Source organism: Hyla sarda, chromosome 3 (genome assembly GCF_029499605.1).
Source record: "Hyla sarda isolate aHylSar1 chromosome 3, aHylSar1.hap1, whole genome shotgun sequence".
Classification (NCBI taxonomy): domain Eukaryota; kingdom Metazoa; phylum Chordata; class Amphibia; order Anura; family Hylidae; genus Hyla; species Hyla sarda.
This window is the reverse complement of record NC_079191.1, coordinates 291355500-291373327: the sequence shown is the minus strand read 5'-3', so window position 1 is coordinate 291373327 and position 17828 is coordinate 291355500. Positions and strand designations below refer to the sequence as shown.

General features: G+C 45.4%; 1 protein-coding gene across 1 annotated transcript in view; it reads right to left on the bottom strand.

Annotated features, from left to right (window-relative positions):
* LOC130360771 (protein unc-93 homolog A-like) overlaps positions 1-17828 on the bottom strand; it is a 193126-nt gene that overhangs the window by 174512 nt on the left and 786 nt on the right. The gene's annotated exons all lie outside the window — the stretch shown is intronic.

The window sequence follows — 17828 nt, the reverse complement described above, 5'->3', positions numbered from 1 at the left end:
GCTCCGGGGAGGAGCGGGGACCCGGAGCGCTCGGCGTAACAGTACCCCCCCCCTTGGGTCTCCCCCTCTTCTTGGAGCCTGAGAACCTGAGGAGCAGACTTTTGTCAAGGATGTTGTCCTCAGGTTCCCAGGATCTCTCTTCAGGACCACAACCCTCCCAGTCTACTAAAAAAAAATTTTTCCCTCTGACCTTTTTGGCAGCCAAAATTTCCTTGACCGAGAAGACGTCCGAGGAGCCGGAAACAGGAGTGGGAGGAACAGATTTGGGAGAAAAACGGTTGAGGATGAGTGGTTTGAGAAGAGAGACGTGAAAGGCATTAGGGATACGAAGAGAAGGAGGAAGAAGAAGTTTATAAGAGACAGGATTAATTTGACACAAAATTTTGAAAGGACCAAGATAGCGTGGTCCCAACTTGTAGCTAGGGACACGGAAGCGGACATATTTAGCGGAGAGCCATACCTTGTCTCCAGGGGAAAAAACGGGGGGAGCTCTTCTTTTCTTATCCGCGAACCTCTTCATGCGTGAAGAAGCCTGTAAGAGAGAATTTTGGGTCTCTCTCCATATAATGGAAAGGTCACGAGAAATTTCATCCACAGCGGGCAGACCAGAGGGCAAGGGGGTAGGGAGGGGGGGAAGAGGGTGACGGCCGTACACCACGAAAAATGGGGATTTGGAGGAAGATTCAGAGACCCTGAAGTTATACGAGAATTCGGCCCATGGAAGGAGATCTGCCCAGTCATCCTGGCGGGAGGAAACAAAATGTCGCAAATAATCACCCAGGATCTGGTTAATTCTTTCTACTTGTCCATTGGACTGGGGATGATATGCAGAGGAAAAATTTAATTTAATCTTGAGTTGTTTACAGAGAGCCCTCCAGAATTTAGACACGAATTGGACCCCTCTATCCGAGACAATCTGCGTAGGCAACCCGTGAAGACGAAAAATGTGTACAAAAAATTGTTTAGCCAACTGAGGCGCAGAAGGAAGACCAGGAAGAGGGATGAAATGTGCCATTTTGGAGAATCGATCAACGACCACCCAAATAACGGTGTTGCCACGGGAAGGGGGTAAATCAGTAATAAAATCCATACCAATCAGAGACCAAGGCTGTTCGGGGACAGGCAGAGGATGAAGAAAACCAGCGGGCTTCTGGCGAGGAGTCTTATCCCGGGCACAGATAGTGCAGGCTCGCACAAAGTCCCCAACATCCGTCTCCAGAGTCGGCCACCAATAGAAGCGGGAGATGAGTTGCACAGATTTCTTGATGCCCGCATGACCTGCGAGATGGGAGGAGTGACCCCATTTGAGGATTCCGAGGCGTTGGCGTGGAGAAACAAAGGTCTTTCCTGGAGGAGTCTGCCTGATGGAGGCAGGAGAAGTGGAGATCAGGCAGTCAGGTGGAATGATGTGTTGCGGAGGGAGATCAACTTCTGAGGCATCCGAGGAACGAGAGAGAGCATCGGCCCTAATGTTCTTATCGGCAGGACGAAAGTGAATCTCAAAATTAAATCGGGCAAAGAACAGAGACCACCGGGCCTGGCGAGGATTCAGCCGTTGGGCAGACTGGAGGTAGGAGAGGTTCTTGTGGTCGGTGTAGATAATAACAGGAAATCTTGATCCCTCCAGCAGATGCCTCCATTCCTCAAGTGCTAATTTAATGGCTAGAAGCTCTCGATCCCCGATGGAGTAGTTCCTCTCCGCTGGAGAGAAGGTCCTAGAGAAAAAACCACAAGTGACAGCATGCCCGGAAGAATTTTTTTGTAGAAGAACAGCTCCAGCTCCCACTGAGGAGGCATCAACCTCCAATAGGAAGGGTTTGGAAGGGTCAGGTCTGGAGAGCACGGGAGCCGAAGAAAAGGCAGACTTGAGTCGTTTAAAGGAGTCTTCTGCTTGAGGAGGCCAGGACTTGGGATCAGCATTTTTTTTGGTTAAAGCCACGATAGGAGCCACAATGGTAGAAAAATGTGGAATAAATTGCCTGTAATAATTGGCGAACCCCAAAAAGCGTTGGATAGCACGGAGTCCGGAGGGGCGTGGCCAATCTAAGACGGCAGAGAGTTTGTCTGGATCCATCTGTAGTCCCTGGCCAGAGACCAAATATCCTAGAAAAGGAAGAGATTGGCATTCAAACAGACATTTCTCAATTTTGGCATAGAGTTGGTTGTCACGAAGTCTCTGAAGAACCATACGGACATGCTGGCGGTGTTCTTCTAGATTGGCAGAAAAAATTAGGATATCGTCCAGATATACAACAACACAGGAGTATAACAGATCACGAAAAATTTCATTGACAAAGTCTTGGAAGACGGCAGGGGCATTGCACAGTCCAAAGGGCATGACCAGATACTCAAAGTGTCCATCTCTGGTGTTAAATGCCGTTTTCCACTCGTCCCCCTCTCTGATGCGGATGAGGTTATAGGCGCCTCTTAAGTCCAATTTAGTGAAGATGTGGGCACCTTGGAGGCGATCAAAGAGTTCAGAGATGAGGGGTAAGGGGTAGCGGTTCTTAACCGTGATTTTATTAAGACCGCGGTAGTCAATGCAAGGACGTAGGGAGCCATCTTTTTTGGACACAAAGAAAAATCCGGCTCCGGCAGGAGAGGAGGATTTACGGATAAAGCCCTTTTTTAGATTCTCCTGGACGTATTCGGACATGGCAAGAGTCTCTGGGGCAGAGAGAGGATAAATTCTGCCCCGGGGTGGAGTAGTACCCGGGAGGAGGTCGATAGGGCAATCATAAGGCCTGTGAGGAGGTAGAGTCTCAGCTTGTTTTTTGCAGAAAACATCCGCGAAGTCCATATAGGCCTTAGGGAGACCGGTTACTGGAGGAACCACAGAGTTACGGCAAGGGTTACTGGGAACCGGTTTTAGACAGTTCTTGGAACAAGAGGACCCCCAACTCTTGATCTCCCCAGTGGACCAATCCAGGGTTGGGGAATGAAGTTGAAGCCAGGGAAGTCCAAGGAGAATCTCCGAGGTGCAATTGGGGAGGACCAAAAGTTCAATCCTCTCATGATGAGATCCGATGCTCATAAGAAGGGGCTCCGTGCGGAAACGTATGGTACAGTCCAATCTTTCATTATTTACACAATTGATGTAGAGGGGTCTGGCGAGACTGGTCACCGGGATGTTGAACCTGTTGACGAGAGAGGCCAAAATAAAATTTCCTGCAGATCCAGAGTCCAAGAAGGCCACTGTAGAGAAGGAGAAGGCAGAGGCAGACATCCGCACAGGCACAGTAAGACATGGAGAAGCAGAGTAGACATCAAGGACTGTCTCACCCTTGTGCGGAGTCAGCGTACGTCTTTCCAGGCGGGGAGGACGGATAGGACAATCCCTCAGGAAGTGTTCGGTACTAGCACAGTACAGGCAGAGGTTCTCCATACGGCGTCGTGTCCTCTCTTGAGGTGTCAGGCGAGACCGGTCGACCTGCATAGCCTCCACGGCGGGAGGCACAGGAACAGATTGCAGGGGACCAGAGGAGAGAGGAGCCGAGGAGACGAAACGCCTCGTGCGAACAGAGTCCATATCTTGGCGGAGTTCCTGACGCCTTTCAGAAAAACGCATGTCAATGCGAGTGGCTAGGTGAATAAGTTCATGTAGATTAGCAGGAATTTCTCGTGCGGCCAGAACATCTTTAATGTTGCTGGATAGGCCTTTTTTGAAGGTCGCGCAGAGGGCCTCATTATTCCAGGACAATTCTGAAGCAAGTGTACGGAATTGTACGGCATACTCGCCAACGGAAGAATTACCCTGGACCAGGTTCAACAGGGCAGTCTCAGCAGAAGAGGCTCGGGCAGGTTCCTCAAAGACACTTCGGATTTCCGAGAAGAAGGAGTGTACAGAGGCAGTGACGGGGTCATTGCGGTCCCAGAGCGGTGTGGCCCATGACAGGGCTTTTCCGGACAGAAGACTGACTACGAAAGCCACCTTAGACCTTTCAGTGGGAAACAGGTCCGACATCATCTCCAGATGCAGGGAACATTGGGAAAGAAAGCCACGGCAAAACTTAGAGTCCCCATCAAATTTATCCGGCAAGGATAAGCGTATCCCAGGAGCGGCCACTCGCTGCGGAGGAGGTGCAGGAGCTGGCGGAGGAGATGACTGCTGAAGCTGTGGTAGCAACTGTTGTAGCATAACGGTCAGTTGAGACAGCTGTTGGCCTTGTTGCGCTATCTGTTGTGACTGCTGGGCGACCACCGTGGTGAGGTCAGCGACAACTGGCAGAGGAACTTCAGCGGGATCCATGGCCGGATCTACTGTCACGATGCCGGCTGGCAGGTAGTGGACCCTCTGTGCCAGAGAGGGATTGGCGTGGACCGTGCTAGTGGACCGGTTCTAAGCCACTACTGGTTTTCACCAGAGCCCGCCGCAAAGCGGGATGGTCTTGCTGCGGCGGTAGTGACCAGGTCGTATCCACTAGCAACGGCTCACCTCTCTGGCTGCTGAAGATAGGCGCGGTACAAGGGAGTAGGCAGAAGCAAGGTCGGACGTAGCAGAAGGTCGGGGCAGGCAGCAAGGATCGTAGTCAGGGGCAACGGCAGAAGGTCTGGAAACACAGGCAAGGAACACACAAGGAACGCTTTCACTGGCACTAAGGCAACAAGATCCGGCAAGGGAGTGCAAGGGAAGTGAGGTAATATAGGGAAGTGCACAGGTGAAAACCCTAATTGGAACCACTGCGCCAATCAGCGGCGCAGTGGCCCTTTAAATCGCAGAGACCCGGCGCGCGCGCGCCCTAGGGAGCGGGGCCGCGCGCGCCGGGACAGAACAGACGGGGAGCGAGTCAGGTAGGGGAGCCGGGGTGCGTATCGCGAGCGGGCGCTACCCGCATCGCGAATCGCATCCCGGCTGGCAGCGGGATCGCAGCGCCCCGGGTCAGAGGACGTGACCGGAGCGCTGCAGCGGAGGGAGTGAAGCGAGCGCTCCGGGGAGGAGCGGGGACCCGGAGCGCTCGGCGTAACACATACTCTCCCTGTACCGATTCCCAGGTCTTTCTTTACCTCTGTGAATAAGATTTTGGACGACTTCATTTGGACTTCTCGCCGCCCTCGGGTTCCGAGAAGGGTAATGACACATCACAGACAGGCGGGTGGATTGGGCAGACCGGACATTGAGGGTTACTACCGAGCAGCTATTCTTGACCAGATGCGACATTGGTGGTCCGATAACCAAGCTAAACTATGGGTTGACATAGAGAGAGTGTACAGTAGGGAACGTCCTCTGAAGCCAATGCCCATTGTTCCTCCTGAGGACGGTGCAGTAGCGCCGAAACTAGTAGAGGGGGGCAAATGTTAGTGTTTTAAATCTGTCTCGGTTCACTTAGATAAAGGGAAACTGCAGTTCCCTATACAATTACCCTAGTGAACTCACTCACAGTTATCAGGTTACAGTGGACCTTGACATGAGTTTTTAACGTTTTGGTCACAAATATTTTATCAGAGCACCATTAAAAGTTAAGTTTTAGGGAAGTCTCCCTGCAATAAGGATCTTGTGCCCTGGGCTTTCTTTGCCCCGGGCTTTAGTAATTTTTCTTTTTAGGAGGCGTCACTCGTGTATACGAAATAATGGAGAGACTCAAGCCAGCACAGGTAAAACTTGTTTATTTAGCAAAAAGAGTGGACAACGCGTTTCGGCACATCTAAAGTGCCTTCCTCAGGTCCAAAGAGTACAATGCAAACTTATCTATTAGTAGGCAGTGTTACTGGTGGCGATCCTGTGTGCAGCGGCGCTGGCGTCGGTAACACTGCCTACTAATAGAGAAGTTTGCATTGTACTCTTTGGACCTGAGGAAGGCACTTTAGGTGTGCCGAAACGCATTGTCCACTCTTTTTGTAAAATAAACAAGTTTTACCTGTGCTGGCTTGAGTCTCTCCGTCCTTTCGTATACACGAGCAGCGCCTCCTAAAAAGACCGTTTTTTTGTAGCTCCCAGCTACCCATCCTGTAATTAGATATGTAGGGAAGCCCCCATTACTTAGGTAGTTAGGGAAGCCCCCTGTATTTAGGTAGTTAGGGAAACCCCCTGTAATTAGGTAGGTAGGGAAGCCCCCAGCAGTTATACAGGCCCCCACTAAATAAAGAAAGAAAGAAAAAATAATAAAAATGTAACTCACCTTCCCTGTGCTCCTGTGCTTCTCTGGTCCAGGCTCCAGCGCAGGACTTCTCCAGCAAGCTGCACAGGATGAGATGACATCATCGCCCGCTACCTGAAGAGTAACGGCTGCTCCACTCCGCCGTGAAGTACAGAGCACTGTGAGTGGCGATGCGTACTCATTTTGCTTTCCCAGGGGGAGCCGGCCCTGCATGTTAAAAATCTTCCTGGAGTGGCAATTTGCCGCCCCTGTGAAGATGCCGCCTGGGTCCAATGGACCCAGCGGGACTTGTAGGGCCGGCCCTCGGGCAGGATATTTCGTCTTCTCCCTCAACTTTCCTATAGGTCATTAAAGGGGTTGTCTGGCTGGAGGTGGTGGAGGTGTGTGTTCAAAACCATAGCCATTGTGCTGGATGTAAAAGAATTAACTACTTACCTCAAGAACTACCATGATGCCTCTGGTGTCCTGTTCTGGTCCCCTGTTGCAATCGTTTTCCTAAGCTGCACTGTGGAATGTCAGACCCGGTCTACTGCAGCATAGAGAATCGCTGGCCACGGCCTCGGCTAGCGCTTTGCATAGCAGCAGTATGACATATTGAGCCCGGGTGCTTCCTGGGCCTGAGAGACACGCTGCAGCCCAGAAAGACAATCGCATCAGAGAACCCGGGCAGGACACCAGAGGCATTGCAGGAGTGTTATTTTTTTATATTCCATATAATGGACATAGTTTTAAAACCCTTCCACCATTGCTGGAGGTTTCAGCTCACCCTCAATCTGTAAATTGCTGTACAGACAGGAGTGAGCTACACCCAACAAACATCAGAAGATAAGCGAAGAAGTCCAGTGCAAAACTCATGGAACATGGATTTTTCATGTTCACACAAAGCATATACAGGAACATTCACAGTGGTACAGGTGACGCATTTCGCCATGGAAGTGGGGCTTAGTCACACAACCAAAGTATGTTTGAAGATCCTAAATGTAGGGGGGGGGGATTAATGATGGGAGGTGTAACACCTGTGTCTCAATCAGTTAGCTACCCCAAATATTCACAAAGGTATGTGAAAGACAAAGTACAATAAAAACATTTATTACTAGATTTTATTGATAGAAAAACATATATGAAAAATAGAAAAATGTTAAACTAAGAAATATATAAAAGTACATTTCTATAAAAATTCTTATTGTCTTAGACTAAATATTTCTAGAATGCTGAAGTATGTATCTTATACCTCAAAAATAAAGTAAATAAATAGGAAAAATCCATAAATTTATAGCGATAGTGATATAACATTCCAGCAATTAGAAAGTGAAAAAGCAGGAAGAAATTGATATAGCTCTCAAAAACATGGAGTCCTGTAGTTCGCTAGCCATAGCTCTGAAAACTAGTGAAAACTCTGAATATAGTCCTAAAATTCACTCCCTGTGCTATCCAATTATAAGCAGACTGTTTATAAAGAATACATTAATATACGTGTGTACACATGAATGACATTATATTTGAGGTCAATAAAGTCTGTCTAATAATGAGCTAAAGCCACTACAGTACCTAAGATGTCACTTGTGAATACTAAAACTACTAGATGCCGGAAGATATAAAGGAACATAAAAATATTTGCTACAATATATATTCAAAATAGCCCATTATTTCAATAGTGTAAGATGGTCTCTATTCTTCTATTCCAACTTGGGAATCCAATAGATTTCTCTATCAAGTATTTTTTGTTTTAGATCTCCACCTCTAGGTGGTACAGTAACATCATTCTATGCCTTGTAAAACATGGCTGGATGTAGTGCCTCCCTGCCATTCTGCACAGTGTCTCGTCACCATAGACACATGCCGCGAGTTGAAGTGCAGCACATCAGACAGATGTTTACGTACTTTATCCTTTAAAGGATTGGTAGTGCAGCCCAAGTACTGGACTTCAAACTCGCGGCACGTGAACAGGTAAATGACACCAGCACTATTACAGTAAATGTATTGTCTTACACTGTAACTTTCATTACACCAGATTTAAAGACAGTTGAGGTGGACATCAAGCCACAACATATGCACCTTTTTGCTCCACACTTAAATGAACCTACATAACTTATCCAAGTAGTTTTTTTCTTAGGCTGATCCAAAAACAAACTGGGTGATATTTTTTGCCTGATCGTAGGGGCTCTTTTAGAGACACATTTATATCCCCCACTTAATGCTTTTTTTTAAAGATGTATCAGTATAGATCAGTGTCATGTGTTTATGAATTATAATCGTAATAGCTTTAAAATCTACACTGTATTGAGGTGAAAGAACAACTAGACATGTTGCCATTTTCTTCTGATCGTGTTTATGTGAAGCCTTAGGAGCGGAGCAGATAAGATCAGTACGATCTCTCTGTGCCGCAATATTGATGGCTCGTGTGATAGTCCGTTGAGGATATCCCCGATCTTTGAGTCTGTTACCTATGACAGTAGCTTCTCTATAAAAATCAGCATTAAGTGAGCAATTGCAGCAAGGTCTAATCATTTCTTCTACAGGGAGATTTTTGACTACATGTGCGGGGTGACAAGTGGTCGCATGCAGAATAGAGTTGACTGCTGTACTTTTTCTATGAGAAAGAGATATGACTGTACTGCTAGTATTGTCAACACACAAATGAAGATCAAAAAAGTTTATTGTCTCAGAATTATGAGTTGTAGTAAAATGAAGATTCATATTATGGAAATTGATGTACTCTGAAAACCCCTGTATGGCTGCCACATCGGTCCCCCAAATGAATAGGAGGTCATCGATGTAGCAGCCATACCCCATGATGGAATCCCTAAAGGGGTAACTGGGGGCAAAGAGAATCTCCCTCTCTCACCAGCACATATAGATGTTGGCGAGAGAGGGAGAGAACTTTGTCCCCATCGAGGCTCCAGTGATCTGTAGGAAATACATCCCATTGAACATAAAAAAGTTATGACTAAGTAGGTATTGTACTACCGAAAGGCATGTATTCACGCAGACCAGCAGAGTATTGAGAGTAGTTCGCAAAAACCATATTAGAGCCAATATAGCCTGTGTGTGGGGTATAACAGAATGTAAACAAGTAACGTCTGCCATCAGCCAAGAATATTCCTGTGTCACTAAATAGTTTCCATCATCTCAAGGACATGTTAAGTGTCCCTGATGTATCCAGGTATGAGAGGGACAAGAGGCTGTAGAAGGGAATCTACCCAGTCACACAGTCGCTCATTTAATGAGAAGACTCCAGCGACTATGAGCCTGAGGGGAGGAGGAAATACCACCTTGTGCACTTTAAGGAAAGAATGGAATATAGGGACAACTGGGTTATCCACAATAATATAATCAGCAAATTTCTGTGTAATATAACAATTTTCAATACCCAAGTGCACAATGGAGGATATCTCCTTTTTAAATGCCTTTGTTGGGTCACAGGACAGTCTGTAAATATCAGGATCGGAAAGCATGTCATATTTAATTTATCAGATAGCCCTCTGGTCCAGGATGATGACTGTGCCACCCTTGTCTGCTTGTCTTATTACCACTTACTCCAACTGTTCTAATTGTGATAATATTTGTTTTTATTTAGTTGTAAGATTATTTTTATAATATCTTTTAGAACGAGACAAGGCCAGTAATTCCTTCACAACTGCTTCTTGAAATAATTCAAGTGCAGGATTCCAAGACATAATAGGGCAAAACCCTGAATTAGTAGTCTTGAACTTTGGGACCTCTACTCCACTTTCTATATCGCAAAGTTCCTGCAAATTAGAAACTGCTGCAAGCTCTGGGAATAAGAAACCTGCAGCGGATGGTGGGTGCTCTACATAAATGATCATGTTCCCTATTATGTTGCAAAGTATTTATCAAACCATTATCAGATACTTTCATTGTTACATAATTTATAGCAATACAATCGTCATCAACACCCACTGTTTTCTAACAGTGATGTTACAAAAAAAATGTTAACGTCCAACATAGTTTGAAAATAATCAAAACTGCGGGTGGGTGCAATGTGAGTCCCCGTGACAATATGGCAACTGGGCAGCCAGACAGGATGGTAGCAGGCAGGTTTAATATGGGGACAGTTTTTACCTCTTGTTACCTCCACTGAATGTTCCTGTATATGCTTCATGTGAACATGAAGTTAATCCACGTTCCATGAGTTTTGTGCTGGACTTCTTCGCTTATCTTAACCTCTCTAATCACCAAATCTTTTATACACAGTCACATGCCCCGGCAAGAGGCTTATCATTTATCCTGACCATAATTTACGATCCTTTTAATTGGACAAATGGCCTAAGTTTCACAGAAAAAGATAGAAACCTTTGCCAAGATTTGGGAGACTAAAGAGTTGGGCATTCCAACCAAGTGAAGAGATATCCTGTGCAGGGATATTTCAGGCATTGGTGACACAAGACCTCAGAGAACTGTCAGACCATTGGGGTCTGACAACATGTCCAAGACAGATTGAGAGGCAATAACTGATCTTAACCACTAAGGGACCCAAGACGTACAGGTACGCACTGACGCCTTGGTACTTAAGGACCCAGGGCATACCTGTACGCCTGTGGAAATTTCGGTGGTCCCCCAATCACCTCCTGTAGCTAGGGGGAGGTGGCGATCTCGTCACCCCCCCCCCCCAGAAGTGCAGCCTGCAGAGGAGGGGTTAATGTCCCCTTCTTGCAGCTCTGCTCGCCCACTGAGTTCAGTCAGTAGGCAGAGCTGTGAGAAGGAGCCAGGGACCCCCCCTCTGTGAAGATATGAGCCCCTCAGGGCTGAAGAAGTGTCTGTAGTGCGGGTGAGTTTGTGAGCAGGGACAGGTAAGAGGTTAAAAATAGGAAAAAGTTAAAAATAACACACATACAGACCCAGTGTCAGGCAGTACTCTAGCGGGGATGTCCTCTACCAGACCCCACTTTACAGTATGGTCATGACACGGAAGAGGTTCGAGACCATTCGGAAATGCCTCCATTGTACTGATAATGCAGCATGTCCCCCCCCCCCCCCCCCCCCCGAAGTGATCACGCCTATGATCGGCTTTACAAAGTGAGGCCGGTCATAGATCACTTTGGGGCCAAATTATTGGAGGCCTAAAAAAAGCTCAGGGAGCTCTCTGTAGATGAGTCTCTTATCAGTTTTAAGGGGGGACTCATCTTCCGCGGTATGGCATGAAACTCTACAAACTATGTGAGAGTACCTTCAGGTACACTTACAAGTTTCGAGTATATGAGGGACGAAATTACCATATTGAACCCCCAGAATGTCTTCCCACTCTTCGTGTTAGCGGGAAAATTGTTTGGGACCTTATGAGCCCATTTCTGGATAAGGGTTACCACCTTTATGAGGACAACTTTTATACCAGCATCCCTCAGTTCACATCCCTTGCCACCAGATCCACGTCCGCTTGTGGGACCGTGCGGAAATTGTCCCTCTAAATTGATCTAGACACCTATGCCTAAGGGTGAGTCCCGTGCCCTTACTCATGAAAACCTATTGCTGGTCAGGTATAAGGATAGGAAGAATGTCCTTATGCTGACCACAATTCATGGTAATGGCAGCTCACCTTTCCCTCTGCGAGGTACCACAACAACGGTCCTCAAGCCCGATTGTATTCTGGACTACAATCGGTATATGGGGGACTTGATCTCTCTGATCAAATCCTCAAGAGATATAACGCCATGCGCAAAACACGGGTATGGTACAAAAAAGTTGCGGTCTACTTGGTACAGGCTGCCTTGTAAAACTCTTTTGTACTGTACCAGAACGCTGTCAACACAGGGACATACCTTCAGTTCCAAGAAGAAGTCCTAAAGGCCATGATCTTTGGCGACCAGGAAAGAGCAGGCCGGAGTTCCCAAGGAACTGAAGTTATAGGTGCAAGGATCATCCCAGGCCAACACTTTCCAGGTGAGGTCCCCCCACACTGAAAAGAAGGGATGATCCCAGAAAAAATGCAAGGTGTGTCACAGGAGAGGGGTACGGAAGGACACCACCACTCAATGTGACACTTTCCCCGATCATCCGGGCCTCTGCATTAAAAACTGCTTCAGGGAGTATCACACTTCCATGCAGTACTACATTTTCCCTTATCATTTTAATTTCCCTAATTTGATCCCAATGTTCCAAGTCCAGAGTACATTCCAAGTTTTAACCCCATAAACCACTAAATTGCCCAAAAAACTGTTTCATAAAAAAAAAAAAAAACAAGAACCTGATACCTCTGGGGGTATTTTTTTTTTCCAAAAATGGGTCATGGGTCACTGAGTCACTATCATAGGGGACTTTTTTAATGTAGCCTCAAATGTGCAGCCCTCTCTTTCAACCTGAGCAGGGTGCGCATTTTATGCAACAGGTTAGGGACGGCCACACGCATCACATTCCCAGAATGAGGATTCAGAACATAGGGTTTGGGGTGGGCATATTTTTTAGTTTTGGCTATGCTCCGGGTCATCATTCTGGGAACATAGCCTGTTTTATAATTTTACGTCCAACTGTACTCCATTTTAGTCATTTAACCCATGTAACGCTCGTTGAGGGATTGTCCCCGCTGTTCTGGCTCCATAGGCAGCTATGTAAAAGCTCAAGGCCCCTGACTGCGCTCCTGCTCTTCCGAGACCGGTGTGCACCCGCAGAGCTGTTTACGTCCAGATATGAGGAATTTCCTTACTCCAAAGAAATGTATTTACAAATTTAAAGTGACATTTTCCCCTGTTACAACTTTTACCACGAATTTTTCCTTTTCACATCCTACTTTAATGAACATTTATCAAACATACTGTATGTGGGGTGTTAAGGCTCACTGTGCCTCTTGTTACATGCCTTGCGGGGTGTAGTTTCCAGAATAGTATGACATGTGTTTTTTTTTTGCCTTTCCATAGGTAATTCCTAAATACAACATGCCCCCCCCCCCATTTCAGCAAAATTTGCAAATGTGACTCCTTCTCTTCTGAGCATTGTAGTGCGTCCGCAGTCCACACATGGGGTATTTCCATACTCAGAACAGATGGGGTTGCAAATTTTGGGGGGAATTTTCTCCTATTACCCCTTGTAAAAATGGAAAAATTTTGGGGAAAACCAGCATTTTCTTTTTGTGAAAAAAAAATATAAAATCATTTACACATCCAAATTTTACCAAAAGTCATCAAACACCTGTGTGTTAAGGATCACTGGACCCCTTGTTACGTTCCTTGAGGGGTGTAGTTTCCAAAATAGTATGCCATGTGTTTTTTTTTTTGCTGTTCTGGCACCATAGTGGCTTCCTAAGTGTGACATGCACCCCTTGTAAAAATGTAAAATTTGGGGGAAAACCAGCATTTTTTTTTGTGACAAAAAAATTAAATCATTTACACATCCAACTTTAACCAAAAGTCGTCAAACACCTGTGGGGTGTTAAGGATCACTGTACCCCTTGTTACGTTCCATGAGGGGTGTAATTTCCAAAATAGTATGCCATGTGTTTTTTTTTTTTTTTTTACTGCTCTGGCACCATAGTGGCTTCCTAAGTGTGACATGCCCCCCAAAAACCATTTCAGAAAAACTCACTCTCCAAAATCACATTGTCACTCCTTCACTTCTGAGCCTTGTAGTGCACCCACAGAGCACTTGACATCCACATATGAGGTATTTCCTTACTCGAGAGAAATTGGGTTACAAATTTTAGGAAGATTTCTCTCCTTTTATCAGTTGGAATAATTCTAAAACTGGGTCTACAAGAAAATGCAAAAAAATTATTTTGAATTTTCTCCTTCACTTTGCTGCTATTCCTGTGAAACACCTAAAGGGTTCACAAACTTTCTGAATGTCATTTTGAATACATAGAGGGGTTCCGTTTTTTAATGGGGTCATTTATGGGGTATTTCTAATATTAAGGCCCTTCAAATCCACTTCAAAACTGAACTGGTCCCTGAAAAATTTCGATTTTGGAAAATTGCTGTTGAACTTTGAAGCCCTCTGTTGCCTTCCAAAAGTAAAAACATGTCAACTTTATGATGCAAACATAAAGTAGACATATTGTATATGTGATTCAATATATAATTTATTTGGAATATCCATTTTCCTTACAAGCAGAGAGCTTCTTTTCACCAAGAAATGATGCAAGTATTGACAAAAGTTTACCACTAACATAAAGTAGAATATGTCATGAAAAAACAATCTCGGAATCAGAATGAAAGGTAAAAGCATCCCAGAGTTATTAATGCTTAAAGTGACAGTGATCAGATGTGCAAAAAATGCCCGGGTCCTTAAGGTGAAAATGGGCTGGGTCCTTATGAAGTTAAAAAGAATCAGAAAAAAATATCATCAAACCCTTTGGCAGAATATTGTCCTGCTTAACCCCTTAAGGACGCAGGACGTAAATGTACGTCCTGGTGAGGTGGTACTTAACGCACCAGGACGTACATTTACGTCATGTGCATAACCGCGGGCTTCGGAGCGATGCCCGTGTCATGCGCGGCTGATCTCGGCTGCTGATCGCAGCCAGGGACCTGCTGGCAATGGCCGACGCCCGCGATCTCGCGGGCGTCCGCCATTAACCCCTCAGGTGCCGGGATCAATACAGATCCCGGCATCTGCTGCAGTGCGCGATTTAAATGAATGATCGGATCGCCCGCAGCGCTGCTGCGGGGATCCGATCATTCATAACGCCGCACGGAGGTCCCCTCTCCTTCCTCCGTCCGGCTCCCGGCGTCTCCTGCTCTGGTCTGTGATCGAGCAGACCAGAACAGAAGATCGCCGATAACACTGATCTGTTCTATGTCCTATACATAGAACAGATCAGTATTAGCAATCATGGTATTGCTATGAATAGTCCCCTATGGGGACTATTGAAGTGTAAAAATTTTTTTTTTAAAATGTAAAAGTAAAAGTAAAAAAAAAGTGAAAAATCCCCTCCCCCAATAAAAAAGTAAAACGTCCATTTTTTCCTATTTTACCCCCAAAAAGCGTAAAAAATTTTTTTATAGACATATTTGGTATCGCCGCGTGCGTAAATGTCCGAACTATTAAAATAAAATGTTAATGATCCCGTACGGTGAACGGCGTGAACGAAAAAAAAAAAGTCCAAAATTTCTACTTTTTTAATACATTTTATTAAAAAAAAATTATAAAAAAATAATTAAAAGTTTTTTATATGCAAATGTGGTATCAAAAAAAGTACAGATCATGCCGCAAAAAATAAGCCCCCATACCGCCGCTTATACGGAAAAATAAAAAAGTTAGAGGTCATCAAAATAAAGGGATTATAAACGTACTAATTTGGTTAAAAAGTTTGTGATCTTTTTTAAGCACAACAATAATATAAAAGTATGTAATAATGGGTATCATTTTAATTGTATTGACCCTCAGAATAAAGAACACACGTCATTTTTACCATAAATTGTACGGCGTGAAAGCGAAACCTTCCAAAATTAGCAAAATTGCGTTTTTCGTTTTAATTTCCCCACAAAAATAGTGTTTTTTGGTTGCGCCATACATTTTATGATATAATGAGTGATGTCATTACAAAGGACAACTGGTCGCGCAAAAAACAAGCCCTCATACTAGTCTTTGGATGAAAATATAAAAGAGTTATGATTTTTAGAAGGCGAGGAGGAAAAAATGAAAACGTAAAAATTAAATTGTCTGAGTCCTTAAGGCCAAAATGGGCTGAGTCCTTAAGGGGTTAATAGAGATAAGTATATGTGTGATAACTTGCTGAATTATAAGGACACTTAAGCAATCCTATCATGTGACTCCACACCTATGTACAAAGAGGAACTTGTGACTTTCTTACAGGAAGCAAAACATTTTTCTCTGATTGGCAATGGCATATTTAACTACCTCTCCCTGAAAGCCTTATTTCTCCCATGTTTAATGCTCACCCGATAATACACAAGGATATAACATCCTCCTCTATTCCACATTTGGGAGGACTACAGGCTCTCCTTTTACTTATCTTCACAAGGATCGTTTATGCATGTTTGCGTTAAGACTTCTTGAGTACACACAATTATTTTATCTTAGATAGCTGTTACTACCACCAGCTCAGGGGTACCTTGATGGGGAGTCCTTGTGCCCCTATGTACCTATGTATGCTAACTTGTTCCTGGGCTGGTGGGAGACTATCTTGGTATTTACTGATTAGCTTGAGCTACTCAGTGAAAAAGCTTTACAATGGTATAGATGTATAGACAATATTTTTATTTTATGGTCTGCTACACAAACTGAATTTGACGTAAAAAGGAGAAATCCCTGGTGGGTAAAATATGGGAAAAAGAAAAAGGTGTGCTCACCTTTTGGTGTTGTAATGCGAGCACAACACCGTAAGGCGCCTACGGTCACTTGCTTGTGACACATCAATGTTGGGTGCGGCCAGTCAGTCTGCCGTGGTCCTCTGCAGTGGTCCCGGAGTAGATTCAGTGGATATCCTCAGTGTGAGGAAAGAAGAAAATGACTGCTGATTACAGACCTGATGAAGAGGGTGTCCCATCTGATACTATCTTGTTACTGTGTTTTGTTTTTGCATTTATTTTTATTTTGGGCTAATAAAGCCTTCCTTTTTTGCATTTATATCTGAGTTTCTCTCAGTTTTTTACCAACAAAAGAACGGACGTGGAGAAGCGTCTGTAATCAGCAGTCATTTTCTTCTTTCCTCACACTCTGAAGATATCCACTGAACAAACTGAATTTGAGGCATTTGTGAATTCTCTGAATGACAATAAGATTAGCTTCACTTTCACTCATGTCATGGATGCCAACTCCCTAGCATTCTTGGATGTATTAATTTCAAGGGATAATTTAGGAATATTATGTACCACAAGTTATAGGAAAGAAACTGCCACAGGCAGCAGTCAACTAAATCAGATAAGCAACAGATCTTGCATGGGCCTACAAAAATGCTTTAGATATACCAAGAAAGCATCTTCTCACTCCACAACCTAAAGAGGATTTTATTAGAATGATATGGACCTATAACAGGGAAACTCTTCAACATCAATAATGGAAGTAATAACTACTCACAGATTGTGTATCATAAAGGGGATGTTAGGATTCGGCTAGCTGGATGTGGATCCTCTGTGTCAGCGAGGGATTGGCGTGGACCGTGTCGGTGGATCGGTTCTAGGGTTGCTACTGGTTTTCACCAGAGCCCGCCGCAAAGCGGGATGGTCTTGCTGCGGCGGTAGCAACCAGGTCGTATCCACCGGCAACGGCTCAACCTCGCTGACTGCTGAGAAGGCGTGGGACAGAAGGACTAGGCAGAGGCAAGGTCAGATGTAGCAGAAGGTTGGGGCAGGCGGCAAGGTTCGTAGTCAATGAGGATAGCAGGAGATCTGGAACACATACTTTGGACAACACTAAACGCTTTCACTGGCACAAGGCAACAAGATCCGGCAACGAAGTGCAGAGGAAGTGAGGTAATATGGACAGGGAGCAGGTGGAAGCTAATTAGACAGATTGGGCAAGGCACCAATCACTGGTGCACTGGCCCTTTAAATCTTAGAGAGCTGGCGCGCGCGCCCTAAGGAGCGGAGCCACGCGCGCCAGGACAAGACAGCCGGGGGCCGGGACAGGTGAGTGACTTGGGATCCGATTCGTGAGCGGGCGTGTCCCACTATGCGAATCGCATCCCCGCCGGCAGTGTCAGTGCAGCGCTCCCGGTCAGCGGGTCTGACCGGGGCGCTGCAGAGAGAGGAACGCCACGAGCGCTCCGGGGAGGAGCAGGGACCCGGAGCGCTCAGCGTAACAGGGGAGAGTTTATGCGCCTTA